At 35.2% G+C, this 23,789-nt stretch overlaps 1 protein-coding gene across 2 annotated transcripts in view; it reads right to left on the bottom strand.

Moving 5' to 3' along the window:
* The window catches only part of LOC132789409 (myb-like protein AA), an 86,466-nt gene that overhangs the window by 39,022 nt on the left and 23,655 nt on the right, over positions 1 to 23,789 (bottom strand). Inside the window, exon 1 of one of the 2 annotated variants that reach the window (XM_060797405.1) lies at positions 18,654 to 19,349. The exons of the other annotated variant lie outside the window; for it this stretch is intronic. The gene's annotated coding sequence lies outside the window, so the exon portion shown is untranslated. Of the gene's footprint in view, positions 1 to 18,653; positions 19,350 to 23,789 lie in introns of those variants that run through there. 2 annotated transcript variants of the gene reach the window in all.

Genomic DNA, 23,789 nt, shown 5'->3' with positions numbered 1-23,789 from the left:
GTTGCCCGCATGTCAGCTACAAACTGTTGCACACACACTCTCAAATGCACATACCACAAGCATCGCACACATACACACACACACAGTACATACACACACCATAATTTGGCACATGCCATTACAAAATATTGACAGCAAGGCAAACAAAAGTCATGGACACAGGGAACAAGTTCGCAGAACACTTGATGTTGCAAGCTGCACACACAGGATACATATTTGCCACAGACCGAGCTTGACTCTCGTATCTCAGCCGCATATGTATGCATACATGCATTTGCATCTGCACGGCTATTATACTTATGTTTGGAGCCCCGAGGTTTGCCTAGAAAGTTACTAGTTGAGTTATGAATAGGTTTACCGTCGAATGTGATCGACTTTTAGATATCCGAAATAGAAGTAAAAAACGACGGTAATTTTAATTAAATATACCAAGCAAATACACCAAAAAAATCTTAAATATACCGAATTCCATATCAATCCACAACAAATACAAATATATATACTGGAAAACAACGAAATACACTAATAAAATATTCTACTATACCAAATAAGTATAGCCTAAACATACTTAAATACACCAAATGCTATATTTGGTATATCGATAAATGAAAATACCAAATAAATATACCACCAAATATTTAAATATGCCAAATATATTTATTCAACTTTACCAAAAATGAATATAGAAAAAGATTTAAATAAACCGAATACTATATTTGGTATATCAACATACAACTGCAAAATTATAATACCCCTCTACCGTATGGGTAATGGGTATAAAAATATTTAAAATGCCTGCAGAGTATGCACAATAAAAGCAAACTGAATTTTTTGTATGATTGATCAATAAAACACCGAAAATAGGTTTTAAACTGGTCTGTTAACCCAAAGCTGCCCACGGCTTTAAGCAAAGCTAATTTCGTAAAAAGCGGGTCAAAACTGCACTTAACCATATCTTAAATACCACATCAAAAACACACCCACTTTTTAACAACGCTTTTAAAGTGTTTAACTAAAACAGAAAGCGTGTAAATTTGTCGACCTCTTGTCAACTTTAAGAACCACCCCTGGCATTAAAAATATCTGCTGAAATTTGTCTTTGCTGCATGAGAGCATTTGTTGTGTCCCCCTTTTTGAAGAGCAACACAAGGGATTCCAGTGCAAAAGCCACAAGAGGTGTGGTCCAAGGCTGACCAAAGGACACACAAGTCCTGAGTGTGTGTTGACTATGCTAACAGATTTTAGTCAAATTGTTACATTTTGCAGAATGTTAAGGCATTTTGCGTGCAGAATTTTGAACAAATGTTTGCCCATCCAAACAAATAAGTAATTCAATTTGTGAACAAAACAATAAAGGTTTCAGTTTAAAGCCTCTCTTGTCTGAAGTTTGCGCTTAAACGGCAAATCCATTTTCTCTATCACTATATGTGATTATTATTTTATTATTCAGTTTAAAGCCTCTCTGGTCTGAAGTTTTCGCTTAAACGGCAAATCCATTTTCTCTATCACTATATATGATTATAATTTAATTAAAGCTACGGCTCACACACACACACAAATGATCCATTGTAGTAATTAATACTTTTTTTTGCCGGCGATGCGATAAAATATCAATTATGGTATTTTGCATTGTTTTGCCAGCAAGCAAAGCTTAACAATGGAGGCATTGTTTCTCGGCATTACTGTAAACCTATTTCATCAGACAGTGAGCATAAGCATGCAATGCCTGAAACACAATGCCATTCAGTTTGTGCAGATAATTATAAGGTAAATACTCAAATATAAGCCTGATATTATTCACATGATACGAGCGCATTAATAAGAGTCTGATTAAGTCCACGTACCTGCAACGAGAGAAAGCAAAAAGAAAATGCATTTTATTAATTGAATAAATAAAGTTAAAGCTGCCATTTATATGTAAGTATTGACAATTGAATAACAATATGTATGATCAGTTAGCAATTTGTAAAGTTAGCAATTTGCAACATTTTATGATTATTACATTCGCATCATTCCTATGCAATCAACTAAATTGAAAAGAACAATATGTAATCAACATGCAAACGCAGCAAAATTGAGCAGCATTCGTAGAATGCAGCAATAGTTTCATTTTATTTTCTATAAATTCAATCAAATATTTAGTTTGTCAGCATATCAATTATAATTTTATTTGGCGAGAAAATCACCACATTTATTTTAAGGTATAGAAATTATCAGTTATTGTATTGGATTACAAATGTAATTTAATATCTCAAGAGATTTAATCATTTAGAAAATTTAAAAATATTTTACATTTGTAATTGTAATTCTTATATGTTATGTTTTATAAAAATTACTTTACTGCCATATTTAATTTCTTAAAAGCGTTGATCACTGCTACTTTACTACTTTAAAATTTTGAAATATATTATTAAATGAAATTCGTTAATAATTGAATTTAACTGAATTTCCTATGAGAGCTATTTAATACATTCAGTTTATTAATATACATATATGCATTTATTAAACTTCATACACATATTTCTAATACTGCGTAGACAGAGCCACATTAGCACCCGCACATTTAGCATTCCAGTTCTAACCGATTGTTCAACTAATCCTCTATTAATCTTCCACACCGTCAATTCAAATCAAATATGCTTGACTTGCTCAAACGCTTGACGACCTAAGACACTCTGAACCAACATAAAACCGGTTCTGACCCAAACACAACACAAAGTCTAATTAGTGAACTATCGAGTGCAGTATGCACTAGTATACGATAAGTAATGTATAGTATATACCGTATACTTAAGTATATACCGTATACACGGTATAAGGCAAAAGCTGATTGCAAAGCTTCTGTAATAACAATATGATTTATCAGTCAGTTCACGTCGCATTTAATTGAATTACGAGAACGCGAGGAAGTCATTTCAACTCAACTCAACTCGACACGACTTGAGTCTTGAGTCGAGTCAACCAACGACAATTTGCAATTTGTTGGTTCAAAAGCCGGAGGAACACACGGAGGAGGCGTTATGTGGGCGTGCAATAACAAGGTGTCATGTCTTATCAGCAACTGGAACAGCAAATAGCAACTTGGCACAGCTTTGATTGATGCTGATGCGAATCGGCGACAAGACAAGACCAAGTAGAGCACTTGATAACCAATTCCTCAAGTTGTGCAAGCAATCACAAATGTTCTCGACTGATTGCACCTGACCCTCTGATTTATTGTATATACAATTGCATTGAAATACACCTTATACTTATATCTAATAATGCGATCGTAATCATTGAAGGCCTTCCCCCACCTTGAGCATTTTGAATACACTTTTTATACCCGCTACCCTTAGGGCATGTAACACTCAGAAGGAAGCATCTCTGACCTCATAAAGTGTATAACTATAATCGTGATCAGCGTCAACAGCCGAGAGATGGGAATTACTACGGGTGTTAGTTGATTTCGCTGACAATCTGACACGCCCACTTTTACTATATTCAAAATGTGTAGCGGGTATCTCACACTCGAGCATACTCAACTGAATCTCTCTTATTTTTTTATTACATTTTCGACTCTAATTAAAGTTGGGCTAAATATTTGTGTAGTTGTAAATTTTAATTTGGTTTTTGCCGTAGCGAAAAAACCAAAACTAATCGTAAACATGTGGGAGAAAACTCACAAATAAATTAATAGCGAGCTGTTAATGGATTATAAACCGACTGAGCCGTAACTCAACTCGTTGATACCCTTTATTTTTACCCACACTTTGTTTTGTTTTGTTTTGTTTACAGACATCTCACATAAAAAAGCGATAGCCTTGTTTAAGGCCTCACGAAAAGTCATTAAATAAATGTTTTTAGCTTTGACCAAGTTCCAATAAATACGGCTAACGAAAACCAATAATAATTGTAGAGTCCCATTTTCCAATACATCGAGTACTCGCACTCATATTCACACTAACGCAACAATTGCATTCACTCCGAAACAGTTTTCAATTTGCAATTGCAGGCACGCAAAACATTGCACTTGGGAACAACGTCTATCTATGTATAATCAACTATATACTATGTACTATATAGCAGATATATAAACCAATAACTATACGACTATCGTTAAATTGGAGGCAGCATAAACTGATTCCAAATTGAGTGCGAAAATTGCGTCATAGACATTCATTGAATTTTCAATGCAATTTTTTTCACAATATCATTTTTTTGTATTTTTTGTGATTTTGATTTTATGCATCGATTGGCAACTGATTGAGTTATTGTAAAGCTTCTACTTAGTCGCAGCTGAATGTGGCCATTGAATTTATAATATTCGAATAGTTATGAAGATTAATGCATTTGATTCATTTGACTGTGAATCATTATTCACAGCAACTCTGAAAAAAAGCACTCGCTGTTTCTGACAACAATTAAACTTTAATGCGCAATCATACGATTTGCTGAATTGGTACGTTATTAATTATAAATTATTTTTTATCGACAGCTTAGCATTTGCCATGAGATTCATCTATAAATATTCAGTTTGATTATCAACTTAAAAAAGCAAAGCAAATGCTTCATTTGAAATTCATATTTTCACCTTTCGCAGATCAGCGACAAAATTATTCAAAGTTGATAAGAATTTTCCAGAATCAAAATTATTGCACGATCAACAAACTCTATCAGAAACTGTGATTAAATTAAAAACAAATAGCGAGAGGTAAATTTTACCTGTAGCTGACTCATTTCATATATGTATATTGTCAAGTGTCAACATTTACGCATCAGTTGCTGTTAATCAACGTTAATTTGAGATAGTGACCATGATTCAGTTTTTTTGGTATTTTTAATTACACACACTTGTATCGAATGTGCTAAATCTTAAAGAGTTTCCTTTGTTTTGTTTATCACTCAAATCAGTTATCAGCAATCAGATAAGATCGCTAAAACATTGAGCAAATGTGCCAAATTAGATATTTTTGTGAAACCAGTTTCCAGCTTGAGCATGAGTCTGCACAAATATTTATCTTTGGTATTTATGTGTGCGATGAGAATGGTCTAGACGCTCGACTGTGAGTTGTCGGTCACACAGATAAACACCAATACATAAAAATAAACGAAAAAAACAGACATAGACAGTGATTATGCAATGTTGCAACCTTCGGTGGCTATTTGAAACGCTTCGGTGCCCCAAGTCTGTGGCATAAATTTGACTCAACACAATGAAAACAAAAGCCAAAGCTCTGAAAAATGGCACACACCAAATGAAAATCAACCGCAGACAAGTTCACTGTCAGGGGCTTTTGCAATAATAATAATAATTGAAATGCACAAATGAACCAGCTTCAATCTGATGCAGATTCAGATGCAGATACAGAATACTAGTCACAGATACAAATGTATCTCAACACTTTTTTTTGCATCGATATTCTGATACTCTGCAGACTTGAGCTTGTATAATTTGTCATTAAAGCTTGAATGGCATTTTATTAATAATCATATATTTCAAATATTTGTATTTTATTTATTTGTAGGGTATTTGTCACGTTGGTAAATCGCCTGCATATCTTGTTTTTTAATTAAAATTCTCAGCGGAAATGCAATTCAGTTAATTAGCTTTGATTTTGCATTCCTTTCTCTCTCCCTCTCACTCTCTCTCAGGTCCTCTCTCGCTCCCCTTTAACCTTTCCCAACACCGTAGAAAACACAAACAAAATTAAAACAAAAATAAATATATATGTAAAGAAAACAAGCTAAAGTAACAAACAAACATGAAAAGTGAAACAGGAAACTGAGAATTGAAAAACGAAAAAATTAAAAAATAAAACATGAAACGTGAAAAACTCTGATTAAATGTAAACACAGCATAAAACTGGCAATTTAATTGGGTTAATTATTGCGGCTGGCTTCATTGCTGTGTTTTCTCGCTGTGTTGTCTTTTGTTGTGTTGTGTTGGCGGATAATTATATGACGAGCATTTGTAAAAATGTAAAATGAAAATTAATGTCTTTCTCGCCGCTTTTCACATGATTTCTTTGTTGTACGCAGTGCAGTCAACCCAGCCGAACACTTGAAAGGTCAATAAAAATGTATCTGGGATCTTTATCGGCGGCATTGCGTGTCTCTCCCAAGCCGACCAAGTCAAGTGCATCCATCGAAGCGAAGCGACCAAGGAGAAAGGCATTTGTGATCGCAGCACTGATCGCAGTGAAACTCGTGAAAGTTGTATAGTACTTGCCCCAGACCAACGTTTGCCTGAGGGCAATACAATAAAGACCCCTCCCCTCGGTTTGTGCATAATAATAATACTAATGCCAATGAAATAATGCTAATTTCAATGAAAAAGTTGTAGTAAAAATATGAGAATACTTGGGAAATTGCATATAATAATAATAATCCATATGTAAATGATAATTTCAATGAAAATAAAAAAGGAGACTTGGTAAAAATATGAGAATGCTTGGGAAAATGGTTGTATTAATAATGATAATTCCAATAGTAATGATAATATCAATAAAAATAGAAAACAATTGTAGAAAAAGTGCTTTAGAAAATGCTAACATTAACAATAATAATCCTAAAATGAATAATATTTAGAATGTTTAGACAAGTATTCAAAGACTCAATGTCGAAACAATGCTAATGAGAATGCTAATATTAATCTGTTTGTTTGTGGTAATAAGTGAAACATTATTCGTGCCATCAAATTCTAATGATAATGGTTCTTCATTTGCGTATGCCAAAGCACTTCTAAATAATTAATATTAATATAAAGAGAGGGTCAATGCTCAATATAATGCTCTTCCTAATATTATAAAGTAATGCTTATTATGACATTTTTTAAAAGAATCTTTGAAATTTCTGATAACTGCAGAGCATTCAAAAAGTCGTTGAATTATTGGAACAATTAGTTATTCATTTTTAGCTCGCCGTTGGCGATTTTTCTGCTGTTGCTCTGGGAATCGAAAAGCGCGCAAACAAAAGAAAAACTGTTGTGTTGGCCAACACAACGGACAAATGGATAACGCGGCGTATGCGCGTTATTGTTCAGCTGCAATTAGGCATTCCGACCACGCGTTTTTGCCTTTGTTTTCATGCCGTTCTCACTTATTGTAATTCAGTAATTTCTGGCAATTGCGTATCAACACACACACACACACACCCAAACACTCGCGCACACATCGACACCAAACAACATCAGCATTTTTTGCATTTTTCATCATTTCATATGCAAATTTCAGCTCACGGCAATTTAAATTTTTATTATTTATTTATTTGTATTTTTATTGCCAGCAGCGCATTATAGAGGTGAGAGGAGGGGCACAAGGCGGAGCAATGGGTGGGGTAGGCACTGAAGTTTTTGCGCAGCACCTCAAAAGTGTCAACAGATTTGTAAAGGCAAATGGAACTGAATAGCGCCCAACTTGCCATGGGCGGAAAGGTGCGGTGCATTGGGGTCAGCAAACAGTCGAGTCAGGCAATAACAGTAAGAGATTGTGGGCAAAATATGCCCTATAAATAGTGTGCACTTTAATAGGGTAGTTTGTGAAGATAACTATATTTTCTGATAGGATGAAATACCACATAAAAAGAAATGTTTTCAATAAGAAAAATTTAGTATTTTTAGAATACTGAATTGAATATTGTAGATATAATAAAATATATATTTTAGAAGTACAACAAATATAATTTTTCATGCTACATATCACATTATATAGAAACTATTTAAAATAATCTTTTTAAATTGAACAAAGTAAATACATTAAAAGAAGTGTTGAATTAACTTTTTCAAAACATACCACATAGTATCCTCATCATACAATCAATCCCCTTCGTTTATCATATTCATCATATCTAATCTTACATTAGTAAGAAAATTTTCCCAGCTATCGTTGTATATAATCAGACTTCCTACAGCGTATCTACGCGTCGTGCATTTATCTTGCGACGCGTACATTTTCTTTGTTTTCATATATTTTAGATTACTTTTACGAGTGGCAGACACTAAAATATTTATGGCATTTTGTGTGGCACGTTGCGACGTCGAGTAATTATGCCAAAAAAAAAGCAAAAATCGTTACAGTTCCGGTTGATTGGGGCACAAATTGCTGTTTGCGTCTTTTGCGTATTGCGAAAATGGTGAAAATGCGAAAAAGGCCGACAGCGATAAACGTTTACATTTTAGCGCAAACAAAAGCCGGAAGGTCAGCTGTGGTTGCAACTCGACCAACGCCCCCCACAACCGCTCCAAAAATGTTGTTGTTATAAAGATGCCCCTCATTTTGCCAACGGGTTATTAAGTTTATACATTTTTATGAGCGCATAACAAGGAAGAAGAAAGAGAAGGGCGATAGGGTTGCCACCACCTGCGCATTCATAAGTCAAAGCACGACGCTGACGTTGCGAGAGGGTTGCGTCAGCCTTAGGTTGCGGTCCTTTACATCAACACCGCAACAACAACAACATCAACAATAACAACAACAGCAGAGTGCATTCACCCAGATCCCCAATACAACAGACTACAAAGGGGTGAGTGCGGTGGAGAGTGAAGTGGCAGCAGTCACTCACGTGCAGACAAACAAAAGCGTAGAATACAAAAACGCTTTTGTTAGCTGCGCTTCATTGCATTCACTCAAGAAACAGCGCACGAAAGAGAGAGCAAAAAAGTCAAAGAGCGAAAGAGTAAAAAAGAATGCTTTATGGCAAGAGAGTAAGACAACAAAATGTAGCAATAACATGTAGAATAAACTAAGCATAAGCGACTTAAAGATACCGCTTAAAATGTTTATAGCACTATAGAATATTATTACATCAATAAATTGCCATCAATAGAGTTGTGTGTTGTCACAGCAATTGAGAACGGTTTAATGGGCGTATTCCGGCAATTGACACCAACAACTTAATCAAGCTACGCTCTCTTCTCCCTTCTCTCTCTCTGTCTTTCTCCTGACTTTTTTTATTAATAAATGCGCATAATTAAGAACAATTAATTGGCAAGCTGAGACTGCAAAAAAAAGAAGCTGAGACCTTTGGTTCACACGTGCAGCATTAGAAATGCAAATCAACTTTAATAAACTACACTCATACGTAATATAAATATGTTGTAATCGAATGTAATAAATTACTGATCAGCAATATATAATCTATTATAGTATAAAATTTAATGTGAATGGTGCAAAAATAGTTCACAGTTATCGTTTCATCTTTTTGGGGGGTGGAAAAGTTCCGCCAACACGACTTTGGACTTAAGTCAACGTCTGTGGCGTTTACATGGGGGCGTTTACACTAGAAGTGTGTATATGCCATGTGCCAGAGTTGCCAACTTATGGGCAAACTTGTTAAGCAAACAGCGGCAACACACGGCAGCAGAGGCAGAGGCAGCGACCGAGGCAGCTGTAACTTCAGCTGGCCGAAAAGGATGCAGCAAATGGAGCCTTCAGATAAACGCGTTAAAACTTGGCAACATCTGCGGTGGCGCAAGAGAGAAAGAGAGAGCGGAAGAGTGAAAGAGACAGAGAGAAGCAGACCATGGCGAGTGGGCGTTGGGCTGTAAGTGTGTCTCGTAGTTTAATTAGTTGCAGTCCACATGCTGCAGGCAGCTCTCTTTTTCGCTCCTTTCCCTGCTCACTCTATCTCTTTTTACTACTCCATCTCTTTCACTCCCACTCTCTTATCGGCTGCCTAATAAACTTCAGGCTGCCTTGCACTTTATGGCGCGCATCATTAAATATTTAAAGAGCTTTTGTGTAACAAGATTTGTTAATGCCAACGCTTCTTCCCCCAACTTCCCCTCGTGTTCTCCACACTATTACGCTGCCTGCAGCGTCAAGCACAATGTTGTTCGACTCGAGCACATAATTGCATATTTATAAGTGCAGCGAACGCGGCGACAATGTTCCAGCCTCTTTCCTCTGTCTCTGCCCCTGCCACGCCTTGTTGTGGCGCCTGTCTTGGCTTTTCGGGAGAGGGGGAAGACGGACGCACTCAGCTCCATTGTGCTCAGCAATTAATGGAACAATTTTTGTTGCCAGCCTCTTGCTGAAAAACTTTGCGCTGCAATTGAATAACGTTGAGAGCCGTCAAAGTTGCCAGGAGCTAAGAGCTGAGACGCTTGTTTCCATAGCCGCAAATTGATTTAAGGGTTCTCATGTCAAGTTTGCTAAAAAGGAACTTTAGTTTGCCATCGATGCTTTGTCATGGTCATGGATAAGCCACAAGATGCGGGTCGAAGCGGGCACTAGACAAAACTTGTATTTCAGCGTAGATAAACTTTTGCAGCCATCGAAATTGATCTGGACAGGTCAATGGAAAAGCATTAAGAGCAATTGCTTAACAAATTGCTAACAACATTTTCACACAACTTTTCCTTTCAAATATGACGCATTACATACAGGAAATTAATATATTAAAAATTACCCAATAAAATTCAACAATTTACTCAATTTGTTTCGAGTAATTTAAGCTATTAGTTCAGGAAATTTCAATAATATAAAGTTACTAAATTAAGTAGAGTAAGGAGCAGCAAAAAACAATGAAGAATGGGAAACAATAAATCTTCAGAGTAGCTATAAAAAGCGTAATTAATATTAAAAATAACAATACAACAAAGAGACGAACTCTTTGTTCAATATTATATTACACAACTGTGAAAAAGCAACTATACAAAAAAGAGACTGACACACAAAGACAAAGTATAAATATCACACCTTGACTTTGACCCAAAAATAAAATGTAATCTAAGTAGAATGATGAAAACAAACAGCGATAAAGTTAAAGTCAGAGAACTCCCATAGATCCATATTGTTAACAATATATTTTATAGATTAAACGATTTATGTGCTATTGTTGAGTGTAATAACCAGTATTAGCCTTGTGCCCATTAATTGTTAACATTTTTAATTGCGAGCATTAAAAGTTTTTCTCTGTTAATTTTCCTGTGGAATATTTGATGCTCAACACTTTTTGCGGTCTAAATGGAAAGTTTATTTTGCATTTTACTGCATGCAAATTTAATAATAATATTTTTTGCACACTGTTTAAACTTGCACAGGATTATTATTATATATTAAAAACCATTCAACGCCCCACAAAAAAAAAAAAACAAAAATGAGAAAAACGAAAACAAAATAACACAAAACCGAAATGCAAATAAAAACAAAAATCGACCGCAAAAACTTGTAAAGTCCATAAACAAATGTTGATTTTGCACATTTGTTGTAATTTGCAGTGGCTGGAAAGCATTTAATGGGCACTTTTTACCGCATGCAATCATTTCGGTACCATGAAAATTCCACAGAGGGTTGGCTTAGTATGAAAAACACATGAAACAAATAATTGAAAAGCAAAAGAAAAAACACAAACGAGATTGAAAAAAAAAAACAATCTGCAAATAACTAAACAATATTCAAATCAAATTAAACGCAAATGCAGCTTTACAATCGATTTGCAGATAAATCGAGAAAAAACAAGAAATGCAAATTGAAAATGGGAAATTTAAATACACAAACAGACATTTAATTTAAATACTTAACATACTACATGATTCACTCGACACAAGCCGAGAGTGCACTTCAACTTATTTTAAATAAATATTATTTCACATTTATTATTTACTATTTTTATTATTCACGAGTTTGGTTCTCGCCCAGCTGTTGCGAACCTAATAACCTATTTACAGAGAATTACTCAGGAAGTATAAATACGTAGAAAATATCATCATGAATTTATATACTATACTGAATATTATAAAAAAAGACAAGTGCTATCAGAAAAAGTTGATAGAAAAGAAAAAAAAAATATAGATAATTTCATAAAAGTGCTTTTAAAAGTTACTCATTCAATTTGTAGTAAAATAAGAATCATATCTTATATTAATTTTAAAATTTCTTTTCATATGAAGTTTGAAAACATCAAAAAGAATGAAAAAATCCACGATAAAAAAAAAGTTTTCTGCGCTGATTTCAATATAATATTTATATATGTAAACAAAACCTTTAAAAACTTGATAAATAGTACTACAAAAATAGAACTATACAATTTTAAAATAACAAACTTTTTTTGTTTCTTTAGCTAGATTCTTAATATACATATTTCGGGTTAAGTATAGAACAAGCATTTACCTTATTAAATATGCCTGCCTCAGAAATCAAGCTGAGCTTTCCTGTTTCAGCACAAAACAGAAAACACGTTCAGCGTGACGCATTTCAATAATATGAATGCCATAAATCTTGACAGTAAGCGGAGAGTGCCTATTTCTGCATTGATTGAAATATTGTATTGCAAAACACTTAATGAAAGTGTAGATTAAACATTTGCTCGACGTATGCAAATGCTGTTTTGTAGAGAGCTCGGGATCAGGAATACATCAAAGCATTTGAGTGGTGCTGTGATTTAGTTGGATTCTGAGGCAGAGGCAAAGCCTCGCGTTCGCGTGTTGGCAACTCGTTTTATATAATCGAAAAGAAGAAATAATGAATAAAATATTTATGTTTTTGATCAGAATATTTTGCATTTTATACATTAAGCACAACTGCCCCAGGCAATGGGAATAGGAATAAGAATAAGAATGAGAATCGCAATCGCAATTGGAATCGGAATGAAAATGGAACTGAAAATCTAATCAAGCAATTGCCACTTATTTAGCAGTCACAAGTTGATTTTAATGAAAATGAATTTCAAATCCAATAAATGAAATCACGAGCATGACAGGACAAAGGCGTAACTGGGCGGGGGCGTGGCAATCATATGATGATATACATTCCATTAAGTCAAAACAAAACAGAAGAGGAAAAAACTAGAATGCAGCAAGAGATGAAATAACTCGTAGAATGGAATTTTCTGTTGGGGCGAAAAAGCATTTACTGTTAATAGAGGAGTGTATAGGGTGAGTGTGCTGTGTGTGTATGTGTGTGAGTTTCTTTGTATCTGTCATATACTCAACGCGTACTTATGACCGCTACGAAAAATATTTACAGCATCTGTATAATGGCATGCGATGCAATAAAGTTCATACCTACCCGAACATTAAGAGTAATGGGCCAGGAGAGTCCTCAGGCAGGGGGGGAGAGAGGTGAGAGAGGAGTGGCTGGTAGTAAGAGGCTGACAGCTGTGGGTTGTTTGGAAAAGCAGGAGACAGGCTGAGGCTGGGAGGCAAAAACGTGATTCGAGTGAAAGCCAAGTGCCAAGAGCGAATGGCGAGTGGCGAATGGCAAACGAACGAGCGGCTTTCTTTAGCCGTAACAGATACGAGACACAAACACAAATACACACATACACACACACACAGCGACAGACACATATGGCCAGCAGCTGTATATGCAGTTTTGGGCCAACTAAAGTTGGTCGAGAGAGCTGTAAAATGCATTTGTTTGAATTTGTGCCTGAGCCTGCTACGAGAAATGAGAAATGGTTTGGCAGTTGCCAAAAGTGGGTCGACTGCCGACCACAAGCAGCAGCAACAACAACAACTAAAACAACAACCAGAACAACTCGTAAGTGACACCAAAAACGGTCAGCAAACGACGACAACAACTGCTGCTGCTTTTGTTGCTGTTGGTGAAATGTGCGGTAAATGCAAGAAATATGATGATAAATGAAAGCACAGAGAGGTACGAGGAAGAACGCCCCAAAGTGGAGGCAATTGCAGAGAAAAACTGTCTGTGTATGTGTGTGTGTGGTTGTTTGGAAATATGGCCAAGACGACTTTCGGTCACATTTGGCCTCAGTTCGACTGGCAGCAATTGCCTTAATGATATACCAGCTACAACTACAGCTGTAGATACAGATACATTGATAAGATACATTATCTGTACAGTGATAAGAACTTAAGGAATAACACCTTATTATTCATATCTTGTTTATCTCTGCACAAAACTTTATTGCAAGTCGAAAACTATATATAGTATATTTTTTATTATTATCATTATTAGTATGTATTATTATTATTATTATTATTATTGGAAGAGAAGTAAAGCAACCTTGTTGACGCGCGATAACACGGTTTGTTGTTTGAGCACAGCGAGCAATCTGATTCGACATTTAATTATACTAAATATAAATAGATTCGCGACTTTAAGTGCCTATCAATTTGCCTCCTAAGCTCAATTACATTTAATTATTGCAGTTGCCTTTGCATTTGATTAAAAGTTTGAGAAACCTGACAACAATAAGGAACTCAACTGCAAGTTCATATTAAACATTAAGATTCTAGCAACGACTTCGCTAATTGAGATCAAAAGAAACCAACAAACGATTCATTTTCATGGTTTTCAAGTTCTTGCACAATTTTCCTTATGTTGGCTTTAGTGTTTTTAATTCATCTTTAGTTGGCAGCTCGTTAAACAGCTTCTGAACTGGGCCAATACACAGTTTGCCAAGCTTGTTTGGACAGTTGCCTAGATGAGTTAACATTATTGTCATAATTGGCAGTATAAAAGACATTTAGAAATATTAATTCAAGTCTTTTAACTGCATATATCTAGAAAAAAAAGTATATACATATATAGTATATTTAAGATTGACGCAATAAATATTGAGCTTAAGTATGATGAAACAACAATATAAACAAACAAACAAATCGTTAACAAAAAGAGTTAATTCCTTAAACCAATAGAGCTTATACAATATTATTACGTTTTTAAAAAGGTGTTCTCAGAACGCCCACAACAAAATTCTATCGAGAGAATAAAACGATCGTACTGACAATTGAATATATTTGCAATAACATATTGTTTTTTAATGAAAATAATTAGAAATTTAAATTCTCCATGCGCTAATGGCAGAACAATAAATAAACGCAAACGGTAAATACGACAAATAAATAATAATATAATCTACGTTTCTCTCTATCTCTCTTTCTCTGTCTCTCATGCATTCATTTTCGCATTGATTAAAACGTAGCAACAGCCCAAGAAACAAATGGGAAAACGTTGAGAGAAAAAACAAATAAATTACAGCAAAGTTAAAAGCAAATAGCAAATACTAGCAACAGTTGCTTAAAAACCCAAACAAAAAAAAATAAGCAGATACATAGTATAAAATAAAAAGAAGAAACAGCTGTAAATAGTTTATGTGCCAACTTCCTCTCGACTAGGCTCTTGAGGCACAGCACAGGGTGCTGTTGGGGGTGTACAGGGTGGTGCAGGGCTTGCGGCAACGCAATGTCTAAAAACCGATTGGCAACGCCATGCGGCTTTTATATTTCTTCAGTTTCTGTTGTTTTTTTTTTTGCTTTTTTGCTGTTTACTCGGTCGAAAACCCGTTTGTTGAAGCTGACGTACAAACGTTGAGACGGCCACAAGGCAGCAGCAATAACAACAACAACAACAACAGCAACAACAATAATGAAAAAAACAACTTGCATGACCATTAAGTCGAAAAATAAGCAACAAATACAAATAGACAACAACTTTGAGGTTAAAATTTATAATTTTTGTCTTCGTCGACGATTTTTTTGTTTTGTTTTATCTTTTTTGCTTTTACAAAAAAGCCAGACGCATGCCGTCTCCCTTTCTCTTTCGCTCTTGGTCTCTTCAGCTCTGTCTCTCTTTCCTATTGCAAGAAAATTGCCGATTGACTAACCGGCTGACTGACTGACTGACTTCCATTTTTTGACTTTCTTACGAATGCTTCATTCTGTCGCCGTTGACTGAGCAATTTTTATTACCAATTTTTAAGTTGCTGTACAAATTAAATTATCGTTGAACTCGTGTCACTTTGTTCTTTCCATGGAGTCAAATGTGCTCCCTAGAGATTAGTTTGCTCCCAGCTTTATTTTTAGCGTTCAAATATAAACAAAGTCGCGTCGCCATTTTAGATTATGTGTGTACACACAGCTTTACTGTCAACATATTTATTTTGCACATTTCCATATGTACACACTGTTCACACACACCAACGTCTATTTTGCCGGCTTCAGCAGCTGCTTTATGGCTAATTCGACCTTAGCAGCGGTGATTATGATAAAGAAGTCATCTAAAAGAGTTGTGCAACAATAATAAAAACACTAATAAAAATATATTCAATATACTGATAAACAAAAGATTAATTAGAAAATCTTTACGCAGAAAATTCCACTCAATTAAGCGATTTTTCGAACTAGTCAACAGTTAATTGCCAGAGGTTTTTCAAGTTTTTTCGCTGTGATTTTATTTTAATTCTCGTATTATGGCAGTTCGTGTCGGTACTTTGGGCCCTTTCAATTTCAATTTCATTTTATTTTTATTCCAATTACGAGCCTTGCTCGTATGCTGGTCATTTCCAATTACAATTAAAAGGTTTATCTGATTACCAGTATGACACATGTGATTGACCTTAGACAGTGGTTCGTAGAACCTATAATTTGGACTCAATCAGATTAAATTGTCGACAGAAAACTAATTGAAATTGTCTGTCTCCAATCAATCAATTAATATGCTAATTTCTATTAATAATTAAAATCGAAGAAACACATGTAAAAAGAATGAGTAAAATAAATGTTTTATAACGATGATTACAAAGGAATAAATAAAATAAAAAAGTTTCGGGAGAATATACATACATATGTATGTATGTATATGTAGCACCGGATAAATAATATGCTTCAAAAAGAGATTGCCGTATTCCAATGTTAAAATCATTCAAAATATATATAGAAATTTATAATAAAGGAATAAACAATATTCAAATAATACCTCATAGCTAACTAATGTCAATTAGTTCAGTCCGCAACTGACTCAATCCATTATTCTATGAATTTATTAATCGATTCTTAGTATTAACACAAACAGTTTTATCGAATTTAAATATTTATCATTTAGGATTTATAATGAAATCTCATAATTGATTTTCTATATGTAGACACCAAATGAAAATCTTTAGAAATGACTTGAGGGTCATTTGAGGTGCGCCGCAAACACAGCTGTCGACACATAAAGATTCATCGAATACGAAAAACGAAATACGGAAAAAGGAAATACATACAATGAGTACACACTGGCCAATGTTTACGCACATACATACATACATGTATATGTAGCTGTGCGGTGCGTGAGTAAACTCAGTGTATCAACAAAACCAAAAATTCAATAACACAAGTGTAAAATTCACAGTGTAATCAGCAAATAAAATAGTAGCAACTGATTAACATGAACAATTATATTTAAAGAGAGCAGTAGCCGCGGCTGGCGCCAATGGCGACCAAGTGCAATTGGAGAAGGGGGCAAGAGGAGGGAGGTTAGTGCGACTACCGGCGTCAGCAAGCATTTCAAACTGGTCAGAGGGGGGGTTCATGAGCATTTATTGCACTTTGAGTGGCTCTTAAAAGCGGCAACAAGAGCATTAAATATGTAATTAAAAAAACATCCATATATAAACAACAAACAATATATACAAGTATTTATATATATGTATGTATATGTACGTACGGTGTGTGTATAGACACACATTTAACGTTTTTTTTTTGTTTGCAGTGTGTACACACACTAAAGCAATTCAAATTCAATGTCAACAACTGACAACTAAACACAACTGAAGTCCAAGCGTAGCGTGCACCAAATTTGAAACTATTAATACATGTTTGTGTCTATCTGAATGATTTACTTATATGTACATATACATATGAATCAGATGTGCAATTTATGCAGCTGAATCAGCAGTTTTATGTTGCTTTGATTAATGGACAATTATATTATTATGCGGTTCAAAACTAATTTCGCACAATTGTCAACAATCTGGCAACTCTGTTCTCCTCAGAGAGAAAAAGAGCAAGGTGAATTGTTGTTGTTGCTGTGTTTTTGCTACCAAAAGCATAATGAAAACTTATTGTATTATTGCAATTACTCGAAACTTGTGCCTTCATTTTAGTTGATTGTTATTGATGTTGTGCACTTTAGTTTACACTTGAGTTGCTTTTATTTGCGAATATTCTTCAAAACTGAAATTGTAAATTATTTTTCAATCTGTTTATTTGGCGCGCTGCTGTTAAAAACTTTACGGATACAAATGCAAAGTCAATTAACAGACTTTATTTAAACACCATGACGACTGTCGCACTCACTCCCATTCGCACTTTGCTTATTTATTTTTATTTTCGTTCAAAAAAACGTGCTAAATAAACCGCGCAACAGCAATAACAACCACAACAGCAACAACAATACGAAGAGGGCAGAACAGCACAGCTGACGCTTGTTTCTGAGAGCGAATCAGAGCCGCTCTCACAGTCACGTTCAACAGAGCTGCGCAAGTAAGTGAAACAGTGATTGCTAAACTGTAACTGATTTACACTCAGCCATATTAATCTTACATTTAAAGTTCTTTCGATGATTTCAGTTATTTTGTTATTACAAATTTTTGCATTACAAATATAAAGTTGCTGTATTTCTGTGGTCCGCATTGCAATAAGCAGTGACTGCGGTAATATAGTAACAACATCTGTCATCTCTAGCTGGCTCTCTCCGACGCGCTCGCGCTCTCCAATTGGAACCAGCTGAGAGCTGAGACTGCGTTTGTCTTCGTCGGCCATTGAGACAAAATGAAACACAACAAATAAAAAAAAAAACAAAATCAAACAACAAAAGTTTTGCAAGCGCAACGAGTATAAAGCTGGCAACGAACACAAACGTATTGGCCGATGACGACATTTGGCTATTATTTAGCAGTCTTTAATTCAAATATATTTACACAAAAAAAATTTATCAACTTACATTTCTCCCTGTTGTTGTTACAGGCTCCACTTAACACCTCTTGTTGTTGAAATGAAAACAAACACAAATGCAAACGAAAAATAGAGAGAGCGAGAAAGAGAAGACGCTGGCAAAATTTGCTTTTCACTGTATCTCTTTTCGAGCTATTTTCTCGCTCGCTGCTACTGCTTCAGCTGATGCACTTTCACCATATATTTACCACTGTGTTTTTCACAATTTTCACGTGTTTTCTCTATTCTGGCTTTGTATGAACTTATTTTTTGCTTGAAAATTTTACATGATTATTTTGCTGGGTTAAGCAATATTTCTGAGCACGCACACACGTATGCAAAGACCTCACACACAACAGAAGCACACACGCGCACACAAACACACGCACACAGGCAAGCAACACTCAAGTACGTGCTTTTTTTGTTGCTGTTGCTGCTGCTGCCTGCTGCTTCTTAATGCTTTTGCTGTTGTCTTTGACTTTTTCTTTGTTTTGGCACCAATTCATTCATCCATTTTCACTACACACGCCCACAAGCACAAGCGATGCCGTTACTTTAATAAGCCCTTGCTTTCTTTTAATGCGTACGCGTTTGCTGCACTTTCTGTGCGCAAAAAATAAGGCGAAAGATTATTATTTGTTTTATTTTGAACAACGCTTTGGTCGTGCACCGCGTCTTGCTCGCCCGTTCTTCCAATTGGAACTGAGCACTGCCAGTGGTCTGAGAGTGAGCGACGGCGACGGCGCAGTGTTAAATTGGCCACGACCAACCAGCAGTGTTGTCACTACAATTGTTTTCAAGCTAAATCTAGCAGTTTTGTAAATTCGGCTAATGAGAAAATATTGCAAACAAACAATTTGGATGTAGTATTTGTTAAAAATATTTTTTAAATACTTAAAAATATCATAGACCTAAGTAACTTTACTTTAATTATTACTTTGCACTAAACAATGTTACCGTTTGACCTAAGAGTTTGGTGCATTTAGCCGTTTAGCTTGCGTAAAGGTGGCAACACTGTGAGAGCCATTACGATTTGAGAGTGTTGCTGGGTGCTATTGGTGCACTCTGGTGCTCTCACTAATGTGCACATACCATTTTTTTTTCACAACAAAAACTCAAACTATGCGTTTTTTATAGTCAATAGTGGAATTTGTTAATTTTATGAAAATTAATTTTGTAATAAGCTAAAGATCGATAGGCTAATGAGAGTAGGGCTGCAGTTATCGATAAGTGCAGCGAGCTGATAACGTTCAGTGGTAGTAACAGTTGTGCAACTGTTCGCGTGACATTGGCCTTGGTTGTTGCATACTTTTAGGCTGGCCTTGAAAATGGTCAAGGCGACAGCTACCAAAGGACCGAGCGCCTAAATCGTTAAAATATTCAAGATGTGAACTGGCAGAATATTCAAGGAAATGCTTTTGATGTAGTTGAAGGCAGTTTGTGTGTTTAATTAGCTTCATAACGCTTTTTGCGAGTTGTGCAATAAAATCCATTAAAGCTCATTAAGTGCGCTCAACTGTAAATTTCAGATATGGACAGCAAAGTAATCCCTTTCGGCAGCTGCTCGTCGACTTTCAAAGGAAACTTAATTTCACTCTCCGTTTGGCATTAAAGGCCCCTAAATACATATTTAAATAAATATTAACAAGCGTTGAATTTAATTACACAAATTAGAAGCAGACGGCGACAAAATCCATAAAAAGGGAAAACTGACCAAAAAGTACCCTTTTCTTTATTTATTTTTTTTTGGTATTGTTTTGAATAAATAAATTAACTAACAAGACGAAAGAAATCAGAGCAACAATATCATTTGATGCTGACAGCGGCTCGCATAATTCCAGCAGTAAAATTGAAAGAAAAGTCGACAATGTGTAACGCTGAATGTTTTGCTGCCGTCAAGATTCATTTGTTGCTGCTGTCGCGCAGCACACTGATTACCAACCTTCCCCTTCTCTATCTACCTCTCTCTCTCTCTCTCTGAAGAAGAGTCTGTCAGGATACACAGCGGCAGGTCCTGCCAACTGCCAAGCGATAAAGTCAAGCGAAATAACGGCACCAACACTTGCCTCAACAGCAGCAACAGCATCGTCAGCGACAGCAGCGACAACAGCAACATCAGCGACAGCAACAGCAGCAGTTGATGCTCGGCTCCTGTTTTTGATGATGATGACAGCAACAGCAGCAGCAACGTGCAGCAATAATGATGATGCCTCCACCGACCATGCCCCCACAACTCCCACGCACAGTGGTGCAATTTTATGCAATTGCCAAGCACTTTTTTATTGCTGCAACATCAGCTTATGGGTTTGTCTTTAATTGTTTATCGATAATAATATTTGATTTGTGATGAAAAATACGAAGTTCATTCTACCATGAAAAATTTTTATGTTCAGGTAAACATTTTGAAAAAAGTGGAAATAAAATATACTAAAAACCTAAAATAAAAGTGAATAAGAAATAGTGCAACAAAAAAATATGAAACTAAGAAAGAATTAAAGAAATTGAGAAAAATAAAATATTAATTAAAACTCTTTTAGTTGGATACTTCTTGTCTGTTAAAGGAAAAATAAATCTTCAAAGAGGCGATATTTCTATGAAAGCTCTAAAATAAAAATAAAATGCTGATAATGCTAATAAAGATGTCTGCTTAGAGAATGTTTATTGTGCAATAAGAGCCAATTCGATTTTAAAATAATTCAAATTTCTGAAAAAAATAAATTTCTGGAGAATTATTATTAAACTTATAAAAAAAAAAGAAAACTTACTTTAAACAAATTTTATTTTTATACTTTAAGTAAATGAATCTAAACAGTTCAGTGTAAAATATTATATTATATTATATTATAAATAAATCAAAAAATTTTAATTTCTGACAGATTCACATAGAATGTGAAATGGTAAGCTTTGCCTTCATAACTTAAATTTATTGTAGTAAATTTGCATAATGAATATAAAGCAGATATAAGTTATAGATCGATACCATAACTGTTTGACCCACTGTACGCTCGTCAGGCTGTTCATTAAAGCAGGCAAAAGTGTTGCCGAGTTATAATGAGAGCAAAGCTTACACTGAAATTTACGACAAGCGCCACGCTAAGTGACAGCCAGAGACGTCGACAAAGATAGAGAAACCGATAAAGGAAAAGGGAGTGGAGGAGTGAAGGCGTGGCAGAGGGAGTTGTATTGCTGAGGGGTCAGCGAAATGGACTGCAGTCGCAAGAGGAGAGAATCTGTGAGAGCGAACTGTGTGATTATGTTTGAAACTTTTTCTATTTAAGCTCAATGACAAACAGCAAAGTTCGCCAAAGCAACAAAATCGAATTTCCAACTTGAACGAGGGGAGTGCAACAAAAAAATCAAGAGAAAATCTCATAAAATATGCACATTTTAATTTGCAGCGAACTCTTTAAAGACGAGCAACACAGCATCGTCTACCCCTGTATTTTGCTGCTGGCTAAGTAATTGGCTAGCAAAGCCAAGAAGCAACAGTATGAAAAACGCAGCCAGACAACAAACTGACAAACTGACGACGACTTCCAACTGGCAACTGGCAGCTGGCAACTGCCACCTGATAGATGACAAATCCTGCAGCCAGTTGTAGATAAAAGGCAACCCCAATTGCAACTTGCCTCCACATCTTTGGCTCCATCTTTAGCTCACATCGCTCGACATCGCATCAACACAACTAATCTCAGGCATTTTCTAAATGATGGACATGAAAGCGCACTTAATCCCTGACCAGTTCAGTTCAGTCGAGTTGAGTTCAGTTCAGTTGAGTTCAGTTCAGTTCTTTGCTTTTTGTTTGCTTTCTTTTGTATAGCGGCGCATTACTGGAGGCATCTGCAGATTTGTTGCAACTTTGGTGCCACGTCTGCCCCAATGATTGCAGTTTCTTCTATTGCTCAAGTCGTTGCTGTTCTGTTCTGTTTTGTTTTGTTTGTTTTGCTACCTCTTGCAGCCCCTTTTTTTTTGCAGCGGATTTCTGCTGATGTCTGCTCTACCTACTAATATAGTATAGTCTATGGCTTTATCTATATCTGTGTGTGCTGACAAGCAATCAAAGCTCAGACAGTCAGCACAATTTTAACATTGAGTCCTCGTAGTTTTTGCTGAGTATCAACCAAGCAACTTAAATGTATCAACTAATTTAATATATTAATGTTTTCAAATTTTAGTAATCTAAAAGAGTTGTTGAAAGACTTCTTGAAAATTCGAAACAATTTATTAGTTTGAAATAACTATTATAAGGGGAATAATATTATTAAAGCAAAATAGCTCCTTCCATCAAGATTTAAAAATTTGTTGAGTGCTAATCATATTATAATATCTTAAATCATTACAAGAACGTGCTAAATAATAAATTGATTATAAATCATTCAAATAATAAATAATCTAAATGAATACCGTAGAGCCATAAGTTATAAAGTTTATTAGAAATATATACAAAACAAAATAAATCATGACAAAACTTTTGGTAATAATTTTGGCAGTTTCAAGTTGAATTAATCCTTGAAAATAATCGCTTACCTATGAAATAATTACATTGTACTTTTATCTAGTTCACATGTGTTCTAATTTTCAGTAATATTTGGCAGATTTATGGCTGCAATTCGATAAATTGAGTTGGATTTCGATTCAGCTTAAGGGCATGAACATGGATATAAATCAATGTATAATTAGATGGTTTATTTAATGCAATTACCAATTTGGAGGGCTTTCGTTTCGCAATGGAAAAGTTTTTGTCAATTTGCGAAATTCGTAATGATAATTTCCAGTGAATTACAGAATTTACTCTTTGCATGCGAATGTGACACAATGCAAATCGGGTAACATGTGGCGTATGCGTAATAATTGCATTTAAGCTGTAAATCGCGCAAATCACACAGTTCAATAGACGAGCATTACGTGTATTGCCCCGAATGACATGTCAGGGGAACAACAAATCCCACAATTTGTTGAACCAACAAGCGTGGCTTGTTATAATGGGCGTGGCAGGCCTGAGGGGGCAATTGAAGGGTTAATATGGGAGAAATAAATAGTATACAAATAAGTTTAACGTTGACAAAAATAATTATAAAATCTGAAATAGTATTAAATGAAAAATAAATGCAGTTCTAAGAAACTTTTACTGAATATCAAAATTTAA

Source organism: Drosophila nasuta, chromosome 3, assembly GCF_023558535.2.
Source record: "Drosophila nasuta strain 15112-1781.00 chromosome 3, ASM2355853v1, whole genome shotgun sequence".
Classification (NCBI taxonomy): domain Eukaryota; kingdom Metazoa; phylum Arthropoda; class Insecta; order Diptera; family Drosophilidae; genus Drosophila; species Drosophila nasuta.
The sequence above is the reverse complement of the archived record's forward strand: the minus strand, read 5'-3'. Positions and strand labels throughout refer to the sequence as shown.